General features: G+C 32.9%; 1 protein-coding gene across 3 annotated transcripts in view; it reads right to left on the reverse strand.

Moving 5' to 3' along the window:
* sxc (O-linked N-acetylglucosamine (GlcNAc) transferase sxc) overlaps nucleotides 1-26,004 on the reverse strand; it is a 79,765-nt gene that overhangs the window by 28,769 nt on the left and 24,992 nt on the right. The gene's annotated exons all lie outside the window — the stretch shown is intronic.

Genomic DNA, 26,004 nt, shown 5'->3' on the forward strand with positions numbered 1-26,004 from the left:
TTTAGCTTCTCAAAATACATTTCACCAATTGAATATGTTTAAAAGATGGATAAAGGTGTGACGCATGTGACTTCCGCGTCATTAGAAAATGTCCACGAAACAAACATTTATAACAAATCACTAATGTCACCCCGCTATATTATTAACCGATTAATGCCAGATAAATGTATTAAACGGCATTTTGTACAATAATCATAACCAAGTAGTTAATGAAATAGATACAATGTAGATAGCCTCGAACCAGTTCCTAACAATGTCGCGTATATTTTAACGATTTTAAAATATAAGTACGAATTATCACGTGAACTCTCCTATATGGTTTTCTGTTTAATTATATCACAACAATTTAAGTATCTACTAATTTAAAAAAACTTCTACTAAGTGATTTATAATAATTGCTGCCATAAATTAGAAAATAAATTAACAATTTGTATACAATTTTTTTCGTTATTTGATTATTATTAAATGAAATAATATTTTAAATATACGATGCTAAAATTTACATATTTTTATTTACCAACCGCTTCTTGCTTTCGTTGTGCAAAGAAAACGATAACGGTACTAGTAGTATTTTAAACAAACCACATTTTTTTCATCGAGAGCCTCTTATATATATTTGAATTGCCATTCTTAAAATTCTCTCCCTCTTTATCCCCGAAGGTTGTCCAAGTCGGTCACAACCCTAGCTCAATAACTCTTAAAATATTCAACCTTTTTTTATATAACGTATTTTTGTATACAAAACGTTTTATTCAATAATATGGTTATTATTTAATGGGAAAAAACTTGAAAACCTTTAGTTTACGTGAAAAAAATATATAAAATCCCTGAGGAAATCCAGCTGGAATTTTACGCGGTATCGAGTGGTCATTATTTAGTGATAAAATATAGCTTCTACTGCTTAGGTATGAGCGTATTAAGCGTAGCAGATAATCGGGGATTTTGTACATGATGATCCAATTTGAGTTTCCTATATTAGCAGCACTGTAAATCAGACAGCTGTTAATAATCACGCGTGTTAAAAGTGGCAAATGATAGTTTTTTTTTTCAACAACACATTTACATAAAGGATCGAAACTGTTCTTACGAACTATGTATAGAAATTTACGGAAAGACTATGATCAATTTCATCATCCCATTGAGCGAAAAATTTTGAAGAGACTAAAAGCGTTGGAGATATGGTAAGGCATCCGGTTAGCCGAGAATATTGCTGACGTAAGTGACACTGTGGCCGAAGACTCGGAATTTTTGATTCGTCGGCATTTTTTATTGCTTCCTTTGGCGCATTTTTCACCTGGACTTGCACCTACACCCGTATAAAATTCAGATAACACAAAAACTGTAGCCCAATGCAAAGAATTTGCGCAGATTTTTTTAAAGAAAATCTTCTCTGATGAGGTACATTTTCACCAGTTAATATGCAAAATTGCCGCATATGTGGCGAAGAAAATTCTCATGTGATTCACGAGAGACTATGTTACATGCCCAAAAAGAAACGGTTTAGGTGCGCGTTGTGGTCAGGCGGCGTCATGGGGTCTTACTTTTTTGAAAACGATGAAAGTCGGATGTCAATGGTGAGCGCTATAGGCGCATGATAACCAAATATTTTTGGCACGATATCAAAGATATTATTTTTTGTCTATTTTTAAGGATACTGTAATGAACACAATAAAATTTTGTTGAAAAAATGTTTTATAAAAATATATTGTGAACACATCCGGCACACGCCAAGTCAAGGACGAACTGAATTCAGAGAAATATTGTGTCAAGTTGTAACGTCATTCTTAAATTCAGATCAAAATATTTCGTTATACTGAGATCAGTATTCGTTACAATGAAAATATTTTGTATAAAAAGAGATTTCAACGATTCCTAGACTTTAAGTCTGGTGGTTAATAATTACTTGTAGGTATTCATTATGTCTGATTGATTTACTCAGTCGGTACAGATTTTCCCGTTGTAACGCATTGGGCTTACGCCTGTCAGGTTACAACGGAAGATTAAATAAAAAAAAAATGAAAAAGAACATACCGTGTCGAAAGCTTTTTCTATATCTAAGCCGAACTGTTTGTTAATAATTTTATTTTTCAAAGATTCTTTTAAACCTCTAATGATTATTTTAAAAACAATTTACTAAACGAGGGTAATAAAACTAATGATCGTAATCGTAGGATCGTTAAAGATGTTTGTTAAGCAATGAATGCAACTTCCAGGAAGGCGTTTAATAAATATGTAGAACGTTTAATTATAATTAATTTAAAGATACAATAAGATCGTTCACTTTTGTAATGCATTAAATACTCTTTTTACAGTCGAAATGGAATATTTTTTAACTACGTACGATAAAATCGATTGGCGGATTGCGGACAATCACATTCTTATAAACCTAAATATAATACAATATTTTTAATGATATAATTTCAACTCACCAACGAATATTATATAACTTAATATTATTGAGACGCAATTATTTTGCTACGGACGTAATTTGTCAATCGCATGAATCGAGTCATATGAAGGTTTACTTAATTGAGATTTATTTCGTATAAATAAGAATTTTTTTTTGTATCATCTGTGTGAACGATGCGATGAGCCGGTGATGTAATTTTGATTTTTAATGAAAGAACAATAGTAAAAATGTTGCCTCATGTAATCCATAAAAAATTGTCACATGTTAAGTATATATTAGGGGTACCGGAAAAGATTCCATTTTTTTTTACATTCCTTGTTTGAGATCAGTTTGACCCTGGACACGGTGGAGTGAGCATCTTTGTATGTTTTTTTTTCTATAGTATTGTTCCTCGGCTTTCTTTTTGCGCCATAAATATTTTTTTAATCTTAAGGGTAAAATTAGCAAACCAGAAGCAATCGAACAATACATACGGCATTGCATGCTACTTTTTTTTTCGATCAAGGCTGGAAAGCAACTAAGGCAGCTAAAACCATTATTGAAAGTTATGGAGCAGTAATAACAGCAAACAGATGCCAGTTTTGGTTCCGGCGATTTAAATCTGGCGATAGGACCTTAACAGACGTTCCGAAATCAGGACGACTTTCGAAATTAGACGATGAACTGCTGAAGGTCATTTTGTAATCAAATCCTCGTCAAAGTATCGAGGATTTATCCTAAAAACTTGCTGCTCCGTGGTCTACAGTGCAAGAACACAAAAAAATTCGGCAAAACTAATCGAATGGGTGTTTGGGTTCCGTCCGTAGCGAACAAAGAGGAGCGAATGAACACGTGCGATTCACTGTTGTCAAGAAACAGAATTCACCCATATTTGGATCAAATTGTGACTAGTGACAAAAAGTGGATAGTATACGACAACGTGGTGCGAAAAAAACAATGGCTTTCAAAGAAGGAAGTACCTGTTCCGACCCCTAAGCCCGACCTCACCCTTCGCAAGTCCTATTGTGTGTATGGTGGGATATTCGTGGAATTATCCATTATGAACTGTTAAAACTGGGTGATACGATAACTGCAGAAGTTTATTGTCAACAACTCGAAAGATTGAATGAGAAATTAAAAGTGAAACGTCTGAATTTGATAAACCGAAAAGGAGTGATTCTGTTACACGACCACGCGCACCCTCTCAGTGCAAAGATGACCCGTGAAAAAATATGCAATTAAAATTTTGAAGTCTTGAAGCATCCTACATATTCTTCAGACCTCGCTCCTTCTGATTTTTATCTCTTTAGATTTGTGGAACATTCATTTAGGGACAAAAAATTTGAAAATCTGAAGGAAGTCGAAAATCATTTAAATTCGCATTTTAATTCGAAACCACCAAATTGTTATAAAGCGGGAATCCAAAAATTGCCTAAAAGTTGGCAAACAGTTCTAGATAACTATGGGGATTATATTTTATAATATGTAAAATAATATGAAAATAAAATTTCAATAAGACCTATGATGTTTAAAATAATGGTTTTCTTTCCGGTACCCCTAATATATATAAAGGAATAAAATTAATTTTTCGTCCAATTAATTTTTCCTCCAGAACTTTAACAAAAGTTTATTAGTTAATAAAATATAAATTGGGTACTTAAGAAGTTTTCGATGTGTATTCATACAAATCACATTATCGTATTAGGTAATGAAACTCTCGATAAGCAGTAGAGTTTGCTAGTTATTTACCAAGTAGAACGGCAAGAGTAGATGAGTCGGATCACCTTTCAAATTAGCCTTTTTATAAATGATTAACGAGTCACGGGCGTCACTGTGGATCGAACTATCGTCATCGCAGACCACCACTGGACTCGGTCCAACCCGGTGCAAGTTCAACCTCACTATTACAATCGACCATTGTTGCGCGTATCCTCGGCGCTGTTTCAGTCCACGTGTCTGACCTCCGCGTCACACCGAGACAATAATAGCGCAGTGAAGTACATTTTCACGCGTTTTCAGTCATTCGGTGCCAAAAAATCGTATCCGATTTTTATATATCTGACGAAAAAAAGTCGCTCGTCGACGACTGTTTCTGCAACGACGTCGGAATAGTTGCTATATACCGATTTGTCTGTGCACTTATTTTTGTACACCGCTATCACAGAGGTTGATAGTTTTGCCAAAGATATCAGATAACCTAATGTATACGCTATTTATACAAGATCTTATTTGCGATAATTTTTGGCAAATTTATTCGGTATTTTGCCTCAACCAAAGACAGAATGCGAAAATATATCTCACGATTGGGGTGAGATGGGGAAGTGAGTTACAGCACCGTAATAAATAGCATAAAATGTTTTTTTATTACATCAACCTAAAAAATATAGTTTATTATTGAATTTTTGGGCTACTCTATATATTTATGATAATGTGATTAATATAAAGTTATGAAAATTGTGTTAATTATAATTATAACAATACATGCATGTAGCATCCTAGACTATGTACATATGCTAAACTCAAACGAGCAATTAAAAACGACTAATTCCTTTGTATAGTGCTCAGAAATACGGGTAAAAAACTTGTAAAGAGTTACACACCATTTTAAGTGATGCCCCATTATTATGGCCAAGGCTGTACATATGTATATGTACGTACACATACATTTAATCAACTTTAATATTATTTATTTAACAAATACTATTTCTATACTGATCTGATTTTTTCTTAAATTAATGTTCAGAAGTAGTAAATTTATTTATCTACTCGAAAGTTTAAAAAATTACTTACAATCAAGTTTTGCACCCCAGCGGCAAAGTACTTCAATCTTCCAGGAATAGTTCACACGGAACCCAAACACCCACTCGATAATCACTTTCGCTTAACGTAGCGTGAAAAGGTAAGTTTTGCCGATAACTCACTGTCGCCGCCCTTCCGATTCAATTAGCGATCCTATCTCGTTCTATATTTTAATAGTTCAGAATTTGATTTATCTAATCTTAGCTGGCGCAATAATTAAGACCGTGCCTCATTCCAGAAACACGCCATTAGGAAGCTAATCTGATTTGAACCGTTTCTGCCAAGGGTGTATATTACGGAGCCTACGCAAAGCGAAAGCCTCCGCGCTTGAATCTTATTAACATTAATTTTTTCACTCTGCGATGCAAAATCATAAACACCGTACCAATTAGTCGACGTTTTACATATTTATTACAATTTTTTCTTAACCCCTAATTAAAAAAATATATTATCCTAAATATATATATGAGCTGCTATTGTATTGTATTTTATAAAACATAAAATTTCAAGTCTCCTAATCGATTGTATGACGCATTAGAATAAAAACGCTGAAATTTGTCACTCTATAACTATTATATATATTTGTACATATATACATATGTATATATTGCACACATATTAAAATAGTTGACAAATAAAATTCAACAATGAATCTATATAAATAATATATCGACGGTAGGTGCATCGCATATACGCATATAGAAAATGCGGGGCGGTAGATAGGGACAGATTGCCGTCCAGACGACCAGGTACAGATAGCGTCGTACTGGTAGATGAGACCTGAGCCGGATTTAATGAAACGTCATACAGCTGCATCATTGAGGAATATTCTCCAAGCTCAAAATGTGCAAAATCTGCTTACTCTCCGTTTCTTTGTTCCTTTCCGTTCTACCTTATTTATCCATTATGGAGGTCAATCGATAACCTTTCATGTTCAGTCAATCTCACTAACGTGGCCTAGTGCCACGTTAACGCGTTTTGAATACGCTACCGAAAAAAATCTTGATAACGACCTCCAATCCGAGGTCAATAGCGCCACTAATTACAATGTCAAGATAATATAGTGTATATGAGGGGAAAAAACATTAAAAAGAGTGGAATTTTATGAACCGGTTTACTTCGATAAATGTGAGATGGTACATGTCTTGTACCATCAACAAGACAGTACACGTACTACCCCGTTAAAGATTGTTTCACCATCACTATCAGTGCGTCTAGTGCGTAGTTGTGGGAGCGTCGCTTCACCATTAAAAAATAAAACAAAATTAATTCAACAATTACTAAAAATATTTTTTTACGTTTACAGAGTAATTAAAAACATTTTAATAAACCTAGATAGCTTTATAAATAAACAATAGCCTGAAAGCGGTGCGATACGCGACCTTGCTCAGCGGTCGAGAGCGGACACGTAAGAGTAGCGGGTATCGAATATTCAAATTATTTGCCCGATGTTCAACTATATGAATATTCGAAGAATTGATCGAATATTCGTTTATAATATCTCAAATGAATTTTGAAAAAATCTTAGAATGAAACAATTTGTATACTTGAGTCGTTTTTTCTCAATATACTTGAATGCCTAATGCCCTTATTTTGTTTTGAGACGCTTCTTCCCAACAACAAAAATGCTGTTGCGCCTTCGAAAAACATTTATGAAACGACCGTATCTACTATGACCGAAATTCGCAGAATTTCAGCAAAACCAAATTATTGGAAAGGCCCAATTTTTTATTATTGTGTAACACTTATCTCAAAAGTTGGTATGCGTCGCAATTTTTTTGCGACGCAAAAAACGCGTCAAACCATAGTTCAATTTAATAAGGCGGTAACTTAGCGACTCGGGTTCTCAATCGAATATTGGATTATTTTAATTATTCGTAAAATATTCGTGTATACTATCTCAAAATAAATTTTTAAAATCTTGGTATAAACAATTTGTATACTTATCGTTTCATCCGGGTGACTAGTGCCACTCTAAAAACCATAATCCATGCGCCTTTATTTTGTTTCGAAATGTGATAAAGAAACGCTCCTTCTCAAAAAAATTTGTGAATAGAATGTTTGTGGCTGTGTTTACTATGATCGAATTCGTAGAATTCGTTCGTTAAAAGAAACAAAATTTTGGAAAGGCCCACTCTTTATTATCTTTTAACGCTTATCTCAAAAACAGGTACGTTTTTGTATTTGTCGTTTCAAGACACAAATATTTTATTTCAATCAGTTCAATAATTCGATCGCGGTTAATTTATTTCTAGATATTTAATTTATACGCAAATCCGTACTAAACAAACGCTGATACGGATCCGATCTTTATGTATATCAAATTCGTTCCAAACATAATTAGCTATTGTATATAAATACAATAACGATAAAATTATGTATTTAAAATGTTCCATCAATTTTGCTGAATTAATTGAATCGCAGTTGATGATTTGAAAAAGCTGAAATGATGTATCTGACAAAAAATATATAATAATAAATTAATCATTTTGACGCCGTCACTGATATTTTATAAAATTAAAAAAGCGTTTATGATTATAAAAGTAATTAATAATTAATTAAAATAATTATTATTAAGCAATATTTTTTTAATTAAATAATATTTTACAGACAATTACGAATATATTCGAATATATTAGGGGTACCGGAAAAGATTCCATTTTTTTTTACATTCCTTGTTTGAGATCAGTTTGACCCTGGACACGGTGGAGTGAGCATCTTTGTATGTTTTTTTTTCTATAGTATTGTTCCTCGGCTTTCTTTTTGCGCCATAAATATTTTTTTAATCTTAAGGGTAAAATTAGCAAACCAGAAGCAATCGAACAATACATACGGCATTGCATGCTACTTTTTTTTCGATCAAGGCTGGAAAGCAACTAAGACAGCTAAAACCATTATTGAAAGTTATGGAGCAGTAATAACAGCAAACAGATGCCAGTTTTGGTTCCGGCGATTTAAATCTGGCGATAGGACCTTAACAGACGTTCCGAAATCAGGACGACTTTCGAAATTAGACGATGAACTGCTGAAGGTCATTTTGTAATCAAATCCTCGTCAAAGTATCGAGGATTTATCCTAAAAACTTGCTGCTCCGTGGTCTACAGTGCAAGAACACAAAAAAATTCGGCAAAACTAATCGAATGGGTGTTTGGGTTCCGTCCGTAGCGAACAAAGAGGAGCGAATGAACACGTGCGATTCACTGTTGTCAAGAAACAGAATTCACCCATATTTGGATCAAATTGTGACTAGTGACAAAAAGTGGATAGTATACGACAACGTGGTGCGAAAAAAACAATGGCTTTCAAAGAAGGAAGTACCTGTTCCGACCCCTAAGCCCGACCTCACCCTTCGCAAGTCCTATTGTGTGTATGGTGGGATATTCGTGGAATTATCCATTATGAACTGTTAAAACTGGGTGATACGATAACTGCAGAAGTTTATTGTCAACAACTCGAAAGATTGAATGAGAAATTAAAAGTGAAACGTCTGAATTTGATAAACCGAAAAGGAGTGATTCTGTTACACGACCACGCGCACCCTCTCAGTGCAAAGATGACCCGTGAAAAAATATGCAATTTAAATTTTGAAGTCTTGAAGCATCCTACATATTCTTCAGACCTCGCTCCTTCTGATTTGTATCTCTTTAGATTTATGGAACATTCATTTAGGGACAAAAAATTTGAAAATCTGAAGGAAGTCGAAAATCATTTAAATTCGCATTTTAATTCGAAACCACCAAATTGTTATAAAGCGGGAATCCAAAAATTGCCTAAAAGTTGGCAAACAGTTCTAAATAACTATGGGGACTATATTTTATAATATGTAAAATAATATGAAAATAAAATTTCAATAAGACCTATGATGTTTAAAATAATGGTTTTCTTTCCGGTACCCCTAATATAACCACTGGAATTTTGACAAACCAGTATTGTAGTAAGCATATGAAAGTGTCCAAATATATAACGTAATAATAAGTAGCTAAACCCAATATCTCGATACGACATACCTAGTTAATCGAACCGTGAGTAAACAGCAAAAATCGTTCCGTCAAAACTATCGTAATCGCATCGTATGAATAGGCAATTGAGCGAGATGATACAATATTGGTCGTCGTGTAGCGCTCTATCAAACAAAGGGTTCCATGTTTGCCCATTTGGCAATCGTTTGGACGCGCCCTTACGCGCCATAACCACAGTTCTATCTCGAATTCTTGATACGTGACTAACAAGATAAGCGCATGTTACAGACTTACGAATTTCGTAAAATAAAAATAAAAAATAAGGTAAATAATTTTACCTCATATCGTGGGCGGATGTAGAGAAAATTATTTACCCAGAATAAACTAGAAACTAAACATTTAAGTGAAGATGCATATGTGGACAACATCGGTAGATTGTCGTGCCACATCAAGGTCCTACTTTCGACCTTTCTTTCAATATTTTACAAAAAATAAAAAAAGGCATGCTGTGTACGTTTTACACGTACATACGAATTATTTATTTAAATTCGACCTCAACAAAGTCAAAAATGTGGTATCGGGGGGGGGGGGGTTAGGTGGTTCCACGAGCTTTTGGTCCAATGACTATACGTACACGACAAAAATCCATGCGGAATTAGATCGAATAACACGAAGTCACAAACAAAACGTTCAAAATGTTTTTTTTAAGAAAGCAATCTGAATATTGTTAATCAATATCGTGAGTGTCGAATTCTATAAATTAAAAAATAACGTCATAAATATTATGTTATCGTGGTTTCCAGAAACGTAGGCTTACAATAAATGGTGAAAGTATGAATATAGATAATGGCAAATCACTTCATTTATTATTATTTATTTTATTAATTTATTTAGCTTAATAGCTAATCTTTACATCTAACAAATTTAGTAAACATATATAAAAATATATAAAAAATACATAACAGAAAGAAAAAATAAAAATATACAATAATAAAGACTTAATATTATAATTTATTTCTATATATACTTCAAAAATAAAAAATAAATATATTTTTACAATGAAACTAAGTATTCCTTTGTGTTGTAATAATAGTTTTATACTATATAGCTGTGTAGCACATCTGCTACTGAATAAAAAAGATTACGGAATATCCTAATGAGTTTCTCTAGTCCAATTTTTTTTTTTTTACTTTTCAATCTTGCGAGGACAATATGGCGATTCAACGATTGGGTTTAACATCTCGAGTCGTCTATATTTTCAATCTCGAGTTGAAGCAAAAATAAAATCAATGCTTCGCGAGTAGCGCAGTAAGAAAATAAGATAAACATTTACCTTCCTTTGAGAAAAATGCAATAAAATGTGGAACATGTTGACACTTTTACATACAAACGACACAAGCCAAGAAGGAGAGGAGGAGGAGGAGGGCGCAGCTATAAAAGGTCAATCGATAATCCAAATCTATCCACATATGAGCGCGAAACGAAAAGATGCAAAAAGCAAAAAAAGGGTTGGAAAATAACCGTGGCAAATAATTCCTCGCAAGACTTAATCAAAAAACTTTCTCGCGCAAAACGTAACAATATGAAAGTTTTGAAAGCGCTGCCTCCGACCATTTACGCGGGTTAATAAGGAAACAAGCAAGGGACGGAAAAAACTATGAAATTTTGCGCAGGGTTGAAAACTGAACGTAAACTGGTATTATTCCGAATATTTTGCATTAAGCTCACCGAGACACCATATGATATGTACTTACTCTTTTTTGTACACCATTTTAATTTATTCAACTCTAAAAACATGAACATGTTGTGAGAGTTGAAGACATACGTATATAAAACCGTATAACATACCGCCGAGTCTCATACTATATTTGCGTTAACACAGTCAGTTCAAGAGCTATCCATTTCATCATTATTCATAATTGAGAAAGAATTGGGTAATATACAAAATAAAATAATGATTTAAATTTATATAAATTTGTTCAAAATATAAACAGGAGTAATGATAACTATAGCGAACGTACAGTAGACGCCCGAATAGCACGGTAAATTGGGGGCGTGCTATTTGGATGCCCGTTACTTAATGTATGAGCGAGCCAAAGGGAGGATATCTCACCACACGCGCCTGGTTCGTACGTATAGTCAATCCAAGAAGTCAACGCTCATCATCGTTGTGTTGGAAATAAGGGTGCGTGTACGCATACACACATACAGTTTTCCGCGAATTTGTGTACACCGATTTGAGAACGTTACCAATACTAAATCAGCGCTGGCTTAAGAGCAGGGTGTCGGGCGCAAATACGTTCGCGATGTTTAAATATATCTTAAACTAGTATTAAATATTCACATCCAGTCACGTACAGCCCATAAATTATGTTTTAAATGTCGCTGCGCTTATATTTATTATTTAAATGTATCTCAAAATTCCAGGTAGGTATTATGATCATATCTTGTCCCTGTAATATTTGTTTGTGTATTTTAAATTAGGTCAATTTCATAAATCAAGCTTGGGAATATTCGGGGTATAATTGGGAATATTTGAAAATATTTAGGATTTTTTTAGGTAGTAAATGTACATACTCTAAACATGAATTCCATTACTAAGGATCTATGTGTGACTTTTGAAAAGCACTGTAAATTCAGCCTGCACATTACAGAAATGTTAAAAAAAATTATCTTAAGAATGGCGCGTTACTTCAGGAATACTTTTGTATTGCGCACTCTTTATGATGCTCTAGTCCGCAGCATAGTAGAAGCAGGCTCTATTATGTGGATTACATGCGTAATGAGTCAATGTTATGAATTGAGGCTAGAAAAAGTACAGCGTAAATTCCTTCGATATTTATACTTGAAGGAATGCGGGTACTATCCGTTCCTGTTTGAGAGCGCTGGGATACATTTCGTTGTCAACTCGCAGAAGTGTTTATATAATTACGTCAACACTTTTGGATATAGCTCAAAGGCATATAGTAAACAGCACTTTGGTGCTCGAACAGCTCCAAATGTGTGCTCCGGAAGGTGGTTATAGTTCTCGATCGCATCCACTGTTTTTGCAAGTAAAGTATAGATCTGCAGCACTTTCCAACTCTTCTTTGGCAAAGGCCGTCTGCTCAATACTGTGCATCGAGATTTTGATATATTCTCGTGCACATATAGGGATTTGGTTCAGTTCGTATGGGACAATGCACACCTGTTGAGATGATTTATGTCTGTCCTTAATCATTTTTGTCGTATATTTATTTTTTTATACGTATGGATTTTAATGTACTATAAATGGTTTCCCAATAATTAAATTGTTTTAGATTCAAACCTCAATTAATATTGTAATAACATAAAAGCATATGAGCGTGTTTGCATTGTAATATTAAAGCAGTCAGCAATTAAATATTTTCTGATTAGGAAATTAAAACTTGTATTACACTATCTAAAAAAAAATCATAACTGTGTACAGTAATATAACAAAGAGTAATGCTGACATTGAAGCCATCTATTGACTTGGAAACGGGATTAAAAAAAATACTTCTTATACAACCGAAATAGATGCCTTTATACTATCATTTTACGATACATAAATTATACATCAAAGATGGAAAGCGTATATGAAAAACTTTAACGTAGATAAATGAATAAATAAAACGTTATTTAAATTGAAAAAATACAGGGATTTTAAAAATATGTTTTCAAAACAATCTAGGTCAGGGCATGCGGGTGCCTTCAGAATAATATTATGCTAAAATTCTTAATATCATATGAGTACTTCTAGAATAAAGTAGACAGAAAAAAGTTTCCATTCTTAAAATTGAGCAGCATATAAGATAAAATCATTTTTCCGTTCCACATACTTTTGTGAATCATTTTTTCAAACATGGATTTAATAAAATCAAAATCTCTATGATTGCTTACTAACAAATTCTTAACTATGAGGTACTGACTGGCCAATGAACTGCAAAGGCAAAAGTCACACTGACTTTGAGATTGATATTATAATTTTTATATAACGTTTATTTTGTATGTATGTGGCAACCGTAACGTGTTTAACATTTTACAGAATATAAACAATAATTTATATATTTTAAAATGATTTTTAATACTTGTTAAGAATGACGGCGCCACGTTTTTAGTACTCCCCACTGCGTCACATTGCCGAGATAGTTTGGCCCTAACGTCTACGAAAGCGGCCAATACCGTTTTGCTAGATGAATACGTTTTAAACTTGAAACAAAGTGCGAGCGAGCGTTGTTAAAAACATTTAAACCATTTATGTAAGGTAAATCTTGTTACCAATACATATAATACTATTTTTAAGTAGATTCGTTACAGAGGGTTGTTCGTGAGATGTTCGCTGTTCTGACCAACGCTCGCTTGCTGCCGCTCACTCGCACTTAGCCTGTTAATAAAATATTATTGGCCGCTTTCGTAGTCATTAGGACCAAACCAGCAATGTGACGCAGCGGATCTTCCACAACCATTGTTTTTTGAGCGTGGCGCCATCATTCTAAACAAGCACCTTATTTTATTGTGTATTACTTTTTACCTATTACAAATTTGTTTTGAAAAAATAGGTGGTGCCCGCCGCCTTACCGATACTTTAGAATGTGCTCTAGGGTATACAAATGTTAGAAATCCCTAATCTAGATGATACGTCATTTAAGATGAAAAACTTCGTGGCGCAGCAGATCATAAAATGCCAACGTTGCTTTTGGCAGACCATATTATTAAACCGAATGTTCGCGTAGCGCAGTAAATGTTAGCTTCTCTTTGATATCGAAAATCTACCATTTACCACCACTGCTCTTGACCATAACGCGAATTATAGCCGTTTTACAAACCAGAAAGCAGCGGCGGACGGTTAGTCAGCGCATTTCGGTTTCGATATATCTTATTTCCCTTCGAGGTCGCAGCTCTCTTTTTACGCCCACCACCCACTCCTCTTCAACTCCGTTCTCATCCTCTTCGAGCGAAAGAGCAATGCAAAGCCCCTTTTCTGACCATTAAATACTAATTTAAATATCTGTTTCTCTCGCTCACTGCTAAGCACAAACAGAAATTTCAATTAGAGCAATATATAACGTTACCTCCGTATCCCTTAACGAAACCAGGATTCATTATATGTACCTCTGAAAGCACAGCGAATAAAAAATATTTTCCAATCGCATTTTGTAAATATATGCGAGTATAAATTCCATCGCCACTGCAATAGCTTTATGTACATACATATGTGCTGTATACGTACATACATTTCGAACGACTCCCACATGCCATGAGCGGATGTGTCTCAAATATAATATCATATATGAATGGCACTGCACTCTTTAAAAAATAAAATTTAACCGGTTAACATAATTTAATTCACAGTATGGTTTTTAAAATAGTAATGATCAGGATTAGCGTAGCAACAGATAAAAATGATATACATGTCGACTGAAAAACTGCGATTCTGAAATTGCCGACGTTCACCAGAACACGCAGCGAAATATATCACGATAGTTTAACCGCTATAAGACAGCCTAAACTCATTCGGTCGATTTTGAAATTCGTAATAACCGCCCTTCGAGTCTATGCTTTAGATTGAATCAATACGCAGTTGATTTCGTGAACGCTATTAATCCCAAATCGACCCTGAGGTATAATATATACATTTAACAATGGGCAATAGATTTTTTCAATAACCGTCCCGCGCCGCCCGGGCGGGTGAATTTGACCCCGATCTCTCGACCTGCGCACTGTGCGTAATGGCGAGTGATCCGAATAATACGGTCGCCGCACGCACGCATCCCGAAAATGGGAAAAACGCGACCTTCAGGGCCCGGAACCGACGACGGTCGCATTTCCGCGACGCTCGCTCGACTTGCCAGATGTTGTAAGAAAAAAATCTTTAACCGATATGAATATTTCCCGGACTATATATACCTCTGAGATACGAGGGCTCATGAAAAAGTTTCTGAACTTTCAAAAAACACGTTAAACCGACATGCGATTAAATAAGGTGGTAATGTGGCGACTAAGGTTCTCAATCGAATATTGAATTAATTTAATTATTCGTAAAATATTCGTTTATACTATCTCAAATTTAATTTGAAAAAAATTGTATACTTAAGCAACACGTGTAGTCGTTTTATCTCTCAATATATCCGAGTGACTAATGCCACTCTAAAATCCATGATCCATTACGCGCCTTTATTTTGTTTCGAAATGGAAGACACTCACACTCCTTCTCAACAAAAAAGTTATTTTTAAGCTTTCGAAAAAAAAATTGTGGGGTGTTTACTATGACCGAATTCGCAGAATTCGTTCGTTGAAAGAAACGAAATGTTTAAAAAATTTAGAATGAAACAAATACTTAGGCAACACGTGTAATCGTTTTATCTTTAAATATACTCGGGTTATAATTTTATAAATAAATTTACGTATCGGCTTAGTTTTGCTCCATCCTTTAAAAAGTTGAAATGATGTCCCTGATCAAAACGCATGTAAAACAATATTTGAATCATCATATTTTTGATACCCTCACAGAAATTTGAACAGCATTGTGTTATACATATTTTATAAAATTCAAAAGTTAATTAATGGTTTGTAGGGACCACACAGATGCTCTCGTTTGTGGGGGATCTTATTCTTGACCAATAAGGATAAACTAAACAATAGTGCGATCACACAATGCGATACTGCAAAACTTGCTGATCAATCACAATCATGCAGCGATTATTCAATCAATAGATGTACCCGTTTCTTAGAACCGCGAAATAAAAAAAATAGAAAGCGACATTTGCTTGATGGGCATTGTCCAAGGTCGTATACTGCAACGGGAATCTTGTGGATCCGGTGATTTATTATATCCGTGACCGTTTTGCAACAAAGAAATATTCATTCAATTGCGGAAAATATTTACAGTAAGAACGCTTGCGTGTTATTTATGTGATTTTCTGGTCGTAACGAGAGCTTTTGTGTGGTCCATCCTTTACGCAATTTACTTTTTAATAGTAAGACCCCACATTAAGTTTAAAGGAATCGACGAAAAGTAACTACGAATAATTGCAAATACGTGTTTGCAACAAAAAGCTAAAATTAAAGTAGCATACATGTGGCAACCAAAAAATATTTTATTAACTCTCCCTGTTGATGTAGAAAAAAGAGGCTGACTGGAGAGAAATTCTTTGTTATTTGTTATGCAACCGAGTTTCGGCGGACTTATTAGTTTTGCCTTGGCTTCGGGCCCGTCTCACGTATTATTATTCTACATCCGATGACTCACGTTCGTCAGATTTGATTTGTTTGCATTCGATTATGAATTTCGATTTGAATGATATTTTTAAACGGCGAAAAGATTGCGTATCGTTTCGTCGAAATAGGATTGCGCATGCCAAGACGACCGCGAGAACGCAGCGGAGTGCCAAAATTCTGATAAATTAGACTTTTTTCCAAAGTACAAAATGTGTAATTGAAAGGTTTCATTAAATGTAACATGTATTGGATTCAAATAGATACAACTCTAAATCTGGCTGATTGTTTCAAATCACAAAGAGCAAAAACATATATTTAAATAATTGACATTATATTAATGCAATAATTATTACTATATAATTCGTTTCTAATTTAAGAGATCTTTTTATAAAAGTCAAACGTCATTTATTTACACAAAAGTAGTATAATACCTTTATTTTAATTTTTTTTGTTACAGTATATTTTTTTCAATACCAATATACTATCGACATTGAACCAGAAAATATATGCTGTCTTGTATAACCGCGTCTTTAGACCAATCTTACATAGCCATACGCCTCGAAAATAAAAAAAATATATGTTAACAAAGGTCCGCCTGAGAGGTCAGGGATCCGTTTATTTTAGTTTACCCGAAAGCGCACTCAAGTTTATTTTTGAAAGGCCACAAAGTGGCGAAAGCGGCAACAGCAGACGCTACAACCGATCAAAAATTAAAAAAAAAAATGATTTACAACTGATCCAAATACCAATGTCACAATAGGAAAGTGTTAAAACCGCAGATTAAAGTAGTTATTATTATTCCAACGTCGTTTCAAAATATTAAAATTTATTAAATATGTACAAACATACATACATTTAAGGGCGAACGGTTGAAGTAGAAAAGCTCAAAAGCTTATTCAAGAGCTCAAAAGTTCAACATGTGAAAGGTGATATACAATGTACACACAACCTAAACTCGAATATAATTTTTGTGGATATTTTATGCGGTGTCAAGGAAATATGACAGATTTCAAATGCTATATATGTATAATATGATTTATACTAAATATTTACTATTATAAATAACATTGATAGCTATCATAAATAGTTCATTTTTAGGAAAGTAAAATAACCAGGATATTCATTTTGGGGATCACAAACGTTACTACAAACAGGAGTAGCATTTCGGTACATCTTTTTTAAGAACTAATCACTGGCGCGACTCAAAAAGGCAAATTAGACCGGTTTTATTAATAAATTTGTACACAAAATGGTAGTTTAAGCCTGTGCCTGTTTAGTATATGCTTCGACGCGACACTTGAGATTCGTATCCAAGCATAGCATTATCAGGAATTAACCTGTTCAACGCCAAGCAAATTTCTATGAATTTGCTCTGTGGGCCACCATTTTCAACCCTTTAAATTATTATGAAAGAGAAACATTATTTACCTGGAAAATCACTGTTTACTTTCCTTTTTATTAATTTTAACATAAAAGTGAAAAAAAAGCACAGAAATAACAAGTTTTAAAAACCACTGTCAGGGCTGCCACACACAAATATTATATGTAATTTATATTGATTGTTATTTATATTATATGTTTTTGGTAGTTTTTAATATTTGTATGGGACACGATAATTTCCGTTGTTTTAATCAAAATCTTTTATCAAAATGGCAGCTACTTCATATATTTAAAAATTTTCAACTATGTCAAAAATTTTTAAAAAATAGTAAATATGGCAATAATGTTATAATATAAACAAAAACAAAATTCAAATTCAAAAAATGTTATTTTTTTACAAAACATTGTGTTTTTTTTATCATTTAAAAAAAATATTGTAGCAGCCCTAACAACGTCTGTATGCTCGATCGTAAATAATAAAAGAATGGTTCAAAAATTGCACATTTTAACGATCACATTCCATTTAATAGATGTCTCTGTATTAAATTAACGAAAAAAAAATCGAATTTATTAATAAATGTGTCCGTAATAACATTTGCGTGCCTGCACGCGCTGGCACTTGACGGTCCGACCGCTTTGGCGTGCGGGCACGTCACTGGCGTCTAAAGGGTTAAGAGAAAAAATCGCAATAATTAAAATAATAAATTAATTGTCAGCTTCGCGGACTAAATAGTGCGATCTGCTCAATCAGTATGCGCTCCTGCTATCGCGCAACCTTAAAAACGCCCACTAAACGGGTTAGTGTTATTAAATTTGTACACAACATGGTTGTTTAATGTGGTGCCTTTTAAAAAACGCTTCGACGCATCCAAGCACAATTCTGCTCCGCGCACTAAACCGGTTCGTCTTAATAAATTTGTCCCCAAATGATAGTTTGAATGACATGCCTCCCCCCCCCCCGTTACCAGAGTGCCACCCAGTTTTTTCCTTAACGAATAAATAGGCCCTCACAATATAATATTATAAAATCAATTAATCCTAAAATATTAGCTCATTTTTTCAATTTTCTTTATTTTAAAAATCATATATATATATATATATATATATATATATATATATATATATATATATATATATATATATATATATTTACATGCATAACGAGGGGGTAGGGGTGTTAGGTCAAAATTAGCGCTCCGGCATTATTTAATTTAATACTACACCACTGCTAATAATGCTTGACGAAAACGTAGCACAATGGACAAACCGTTGGCGCAAGCATGGCACACATGCTGTGCCATCGGACTTTATAGTATAAATTAAACAAATTTTTTAAGACCGCTTTCTGTGTGGCCGAGCCTTAAGATCGCTGATGCATGAACCCATATACTTGGCTGTAAAAACTAGATCGAAGTGTTCACTTCGATATCGCGATCTGATAAACGAGTAGTGAGAGACGGTGGAAGCTAGCATTTTTCATAGATTCAGCAAAATGAGATCTTCTTTCAAAATGGGATTCGGCAAAAGTGTGTGGCTAATAATTGGATAAACCTATCTCGTACAAGTATTCAAAACTTGTTTACGCCGACTGCAGGAAAAAATACTACTGGGTTGGTTAAAGTCACGGGAAGGTCGGAAAACCCGTTTGAAACTCCACGCAGTCAGCTATGATCTGTGCCTAGAGGACGTTTTATAGGGAGATATAAATTTAAACGTATATAAGGGATGGTTGTGTGTTGCATAACTGAGCGTTCGCGATTAGGACGCATGAGAATTTATCAGACGAATGTGCAATTTAAATTGCCGGGTTGAGCGATTTCTACGCTGCAGTTTGTAAGCTTTAAAATTGAACATGTTTCTCTAGCGTACTGAATAACATAACATACGTAGCAGAGATACGTGAAATGGAAAATATTATTGTATTAATCCATTTATTGTCGAGAGTTCAAACTAGATTCAATATTAACACTTTACCGACCGCTCACGCCATATGGAGTGCGAGCCTGCCGAACGTTAAATACCGCGCACGCCATATGGAGTGAGCGGTAGCTATGATTTCGTTATCAAATTAAAAATATATGCTTAGAGATTTTTTTAAGATTTTTTTTTGAAAAAAATTAAATATTAGTATGAAGTTTCATTTGATATTGAAAAAAAATATTCAATTACTGTGCCTGGCATAATTATTAGACACGTTTGTCTATATATTATAATTTGTTTATATATTATAATTTTTAAAGCAGAAATTCGTTTTTTTGCTATTTTATTATTTTTTATAGCATTAGTTATTGAAAAAGAACTAATTTAGTTGTGAGAAGTCATAAATTTTATTTTTTTTAATTCAAAACAAAAATAAAAATATTTTTCCCTATGCAATTCGGGACTATATTTAAAATATTTTGTATGTCCTTCTTTAGATTAAATAAGTGCCTGAATTTACTTTATAAACGTTGTTTAATTTTTGAAGGTTCAAAGTATGATTCTATTCCCGAATCACCTTCTCGATTAGCTCTCTTTTAGTGGTTATTTCGATTTTATCAATCTCTTCTTCAAATGCTCCCAAATATTCTCGACGGTTTTTTTGTTTTGCAAGTATGCAAAATATCTTCCCAGTGTTATCAGTAAAAATTAACAACAAAATCATATATAATAAAGATATAGTTCAAATATAATTAAGCTGCCTTTGTATTTCTTTACTTGTGTCTTATAATATAATCAGGTACTGTTTATCTATACAAATTCGAAAATCCATTTAAAAAATATATATTTATATCAAATATATTTTGTAAATTCTTTCTACTTTGCATTTTTTTAAGTACACTAACATTTTTTGTGAGTTAATATATTAGATAGTACCGGTTTCCCGAATTTCTAAATTGACAGATTAGCGAGATTATATCGTATTTTTTCTGTCCTGTAATTTGGAAATTTCGACCGTTTATTTTATTGAGTGAATTTTATCTATCACGAGATAGCACCGATTTACTGGAAGTGATTCTCAGAAGTGACTCTTTTTTTGAAATTGGGAATTTCTTTTGAGATAAGAAATAATATGATGCACTTAAAAAAATATGAATAATAATTCAGTTTAGCTAACGCTGTCGTGTAAATCGCATCTTGTTTTCGTGTGCTCGAGTGAATATTCTAAAAATAATAAAAAAATAAAATAAATAAAAGGAACTTTGTGCTGCAGTGATTCTTTAAAAATATTACGCTTACGCCTCTTTATAAAATATAGTGGCTATAAAAATATAAATACAGTGTATTTTATATAACAAAGTGTTAAAAATATAGTTTTTATTTAAATATAATTATAACCCAAATAAATAAATGGCAGAAGATAGTTTTGTAGAGGAAAATTACGCGGACAATGATTCAAATATTCCCAGTGATAACGAAAACTTTAGTGATAGTGATACAAGTTCGATTGTTCATGAAAGAAATCGTCCTCGAGTAATGATGCCTATTAGCGATGGAGAAGATACTGAGGATGATGATATTCCATTAGATTGGTGTGAAACTGATACACCTAGGCATAACCAGCCATTTGAAGGATTTTCGGGAGCAACTTTTGATGTTGATATCACGCGCCCTGAAGAAATCGCCGAAAAATTTATCGGTGATGACCTGTTCCGCATTATTGCAGAAGAAACAAATAGATACCGTGCTCAAACTTGGAATAAGTACAAACAAGAAGTTAAAAATATTATACAAGAAAAAAATAAGAATATGTGGGGCTTACCGGATATTCTAAAAAAGGCTAAACTACGAATATTTGAAAGTAAATATAAGCGAAACGGGGAAATTTTATTACAATTGTGGAAAAAACAGTAAAGAGTAGAGATATTCGAATGATATCAACAATCCATAATACAAATATTGTAAACACTGAAAAAACTGACAGAAGAACTGGGCTGCGTATAAAAAAACCAATTTGTATAATTGATTACAATAAATACATGAAAGGAGTAGATCGGGCTAATCAATACCTTTCGTACTATCCAATATATCGTAAAACTAAAAAATGGACGAAAAAAGTGGCCATGTATTTATTTAACTGTGCATTATTCAATGCATTTACAGTGTATAGAAGTGTAAATTCAAACAGCAATATAAAGTTTTATGATTATTTAATGAAAATAGCAAAATATTGGATAGAGGAAAAAACACCAGAAACAGAAACACCAACAATTTCAGAAATGTCTGAAAATTCACAACCGACATCCACATTCGCCACTGCTCCCTCATTTCAAAGGCTTTCAGGCAGTTTAAAACAACACCAATTAGTCAGGATATCATCTACTAATGAGCGTAAAAGAAGAAGATGCATAGTTTTTATCGCACATAAAATAAGAAAAGATTCTCTTTACATGTGCAAAGAATGTAAAGTAGCTTTACATGTTGGTGAATGTTTCTCCTCGTATCATTTGAAGAAACATTACTAGGTAAATAATAAAAATAACGTTTGTGAATTTTGAATTTTATTTTTTTGATAATTCGTATTGGTATTATTTTAGAATTAAATATTGTGAAAAGTGAATTACAAGGGAAAGACATTGAATAATAATAAAGTGTGTACCTGAAATATTCCGTATTAGTGTGGAGAAATTTATAATGGTGAGTGCACTTTAAACTTGCATTATATAAATAGTTATTGTGAAAAGTGATTTACACGTGAAAGATAATGTACAATATCTGTGTTTGTGCCTGGAAGATTTCGCATTACGATGGAGCGAATTACAATGGTGAGTGAATATTTTATTGCAATTGAATTATATATCAGTAAACTCATATTAGTAAAAATGTCATTTCTCATTTTTGTAGATAATCATTTGCACAAAATACAACAATACGAAAAAAAAGTGTGCTTGAAAAAAGTTTTTTTAAATTTGAAAAAGTTTGAGAACCGCTGGATGACTCAATTTAAATTATTTTTATTTAAATTTTTAGGTTATTCATTTTTATAATTTTAAAATCAAGATAATCATTTTAAAAATCTAATAATAAGGAAATGTAATAATTAATTTTTATTTCCGGCGATCCACATGTTGAGAACCACCTAATAATGACTTAAATTGATGCATTGATACATTTTTAACATGTTTAGAAAAATTCAACTAAATATTCGGACCGTATCAAAAAATACATAAATTTAAATAAAAAAGGTAAAATTCGCGAAGATTTGTGAAAAGGTGCCGGAATTTAGCGTAAGTCTGGTAGTGAAACTGCCGGTCGGTAAAGTGTTAATATATTTTTTTACGTCTCGTATAACAAATGACGCGGAGTATGCGTCGCCCGCCCCAACGCAAAGAATTATAATCATGTGTTTTACGCGTAACCCGGCGCAAATTAGTTTATAGATTGGAAAAAATCAAGCAAAACAATTACATATTATTACGATTGAGTTTAACAATATGTACATATTTACATACAATGTGTTGTAACAAAAATAAATAGGAGGTATAAAATTAAAGCAAGAATCAGTCTCAGGTTAGGAGGACCACCATAGTTAAACATGTAAGAGGACATGGTCTATGAATTGTTAAAAAAATGCACATCGTACATTGATTAAAAATAAAAAAACGCAGGGAAAATATTCAATGAAAATTCAGCATTTGCTGATCATGTCTGCAAGTAGACCACGTTATTAACTTCTCTTCCATTAGAACTTACACCAAGATAAAAAAAATCCTTTTGTTCTGACTAAGCGGAAATCTGTTGAGATGGAAATCAACAAAGCATCTTTCATGAACAAAAGAGACGACGGGAAAAATAAACCAGCGAACAAAAAATATGTGGGTTTACATACATATGTATGTATATACAATATATGTAGTTAGTAGTGTGATTATTTTAATAATTTTCATTTTTTGATATAATCGTTTTAAAATTTGTTGAATTGCATTGTTATAACTATATTGTACCATAACAATAAGACATATTAAGACTAAAAAATAATTTTAAATTAAATGTAATTACATTATTTATGATAAAAATACAAATTACCAACTACATACATATATTAACAAGCTTTACTTAATATGAACGAAGCGTTTTTAACAGCACATGGTTCCTTAGTTAATCCTCTGCGAGCCGAAAAAGACCACGTCTTGCCCAAAATGAAAAAAATAATTCAACGTGTAATGCAGGGGTTAAAAATTAAATTAATGTTAAAATTTCACAATTTGATATTATTTTTTAGCGTGACTTTTACATTATCTCTTGATATGTTATTGTTTTTTGTTTAAAAATGAATATGGACTGTGATATTTTTTTGTTGGTTGTATACTCAAAAGGTTGGATACCCCTGGTGTACAAGATAAATTAATAAAACCTCCACAGAGGAGATCCGTTCGGGTCGTGAAAGGTATTTTGTAGCTAATTTCAGTTTGTCGGAATAATAACTGCTGTTTTTTCACGATAAAACTTTTTCATTTAGAAAGCTTATTACAAACGAAATATTTCAACAGCATATTGCGATTTTGTAACAGAGATGTACGCCAGACAATATAACTTTCAGATCTACACTCCCGAAAGACCCGTAACTTTCAAATCTCCACAGATATTCCAACTTTATGCATTATATAATATTAATCACGTGTTTATACGTTTTTAAAGTCGTTTAATTTAGACGATTCTAGGTGTATAAAGAGTCCCACTAATTTGTTCAATGATAAAATCTGTCAAAGTGTAAGCATATCTATCTTGGACATTTTATGAAAAAAGCTTTTCGCAACTTCTATTTTTATAATTTTCCGTATTTATTTTCTCGAAAATGTAGTAACATAAATTAAGCGGCAAGTTATATTACAAATAAATATAAAAATAGGCTTTAATAAAATATATATACAAAATATATGCAAGCGATGTATTAATTAAATTTGATTATCAGTTAATATATTCGCGTAACGTTTACGTTACGCGATTTTTTTACGTTAGACAGCATAAAAAATAAATTATTATGCGGTCATATTGAACTGTCACAGTATTCAACAAAATAAACAAAAGTGACAAGTTCTCTATTGGGAATACAACTCCGGACGCAAATTAAATAAAAAATAACCTATATTTCTGAGCTGCTTATTAAACTGAAATTCAAATTGATGTCTTATATTATCTAAGACACAGCAAACTTGACCGACAATTTTATTTTATTTACTTTGTAAATCAACGAAAACTTGACTAAACAAATATTGTCAGATGGCTTTAATATTTTCTCATCCGAGTACTCACAGTTTGTGGATTCGTTATGGTCTCGTTTTTAGTAGTGAAATCTCAGTATAGCGGAGCTCACGGGACCGAAGAAAAAATTTCGTTATATTGAATGTAAGATGATATATTTTTTTTTATTTTTAATTACCATATTACTACAACATCAAAATAACCTTTAACAAAATTGACAGATCAATTTTGTCTATTTTTAAGGACACTAATGAACACAATAAAATTTGTTAAAAAAATGTTTTATAAAAACAGTTTGAAGGTCGGCGAAACACCTTGAGTGTCGCTTGTGAGCACATCCGGCACACGCCAAGTCAAGGACGAACTGAATTCGTCAAGTTGTAACGTCATTCTTAAATACGAAGCAAAATATTTCGTTATAATGAGATCAGTCTTCGTTACAATAAAAACATTTTGTATGAAAGTTTTTCAGGGACAAATAGAAGATTCGTTATACTGAGAATTTCGTTATTTCGGTATTCGTTACAAAGAGATTTCACTGTATATTATTGAGTTTTTATCATGCATTTCATATCTGATTCATAAAATAATGTATTTTTAGAAGCAATAAATTTCATTTTTTATATCTGTTTTGTAGAATATTTTTTCCATCTAAAAACTGTTTCAGAGATCTAAATATATGATAATCATTTGGAGCAATGTCTAAAGAATACGGAGGATGAGAAAGGAGTTCCCAAAGAAATAAATCGATTTTTTCTATTGTCTTCATGGATACATATATTATTTCAATACACAAAAATATATATAATTAAAATAATATAAAGAAAGAAGCAAACAAAAAAAACGTAAAATATTAAAATTATATGACATAGAAGCGGACAAGTATCTGTCATTAAACAGATCTATGTTTAATGCCAGCGTATTAAGGAGCCGGATGGCCATAGGCGAGTCGGCAAGTGCGGAAGTCCTAGGCCCAACGGCCATCAAAAGAGGACGCGATCGTAATTCTCGAATACGTTCTAAAACCCAAAACTGGAATTCCTCGAGAACAGCTGGATTGTCGACAGCACCCTTCAG

The sequence above is a fragment of the Plectrocnemia conspersa genome, unplaced genomic scaffold, assembly GCF_051122295.1.
Source record: "Plectrocnemia conspersa isolate PC_06_02 unplaced genomic scaffold, ASM5112229v1 ptg000006l, whole genome shotgun sequence".
NCBI lineage: Eukaryota > Metazoa > Arthropoda > Insecta > Trichoptera > Polycentropodidae > Plectrocnemia > Plectrocnemia conspersa.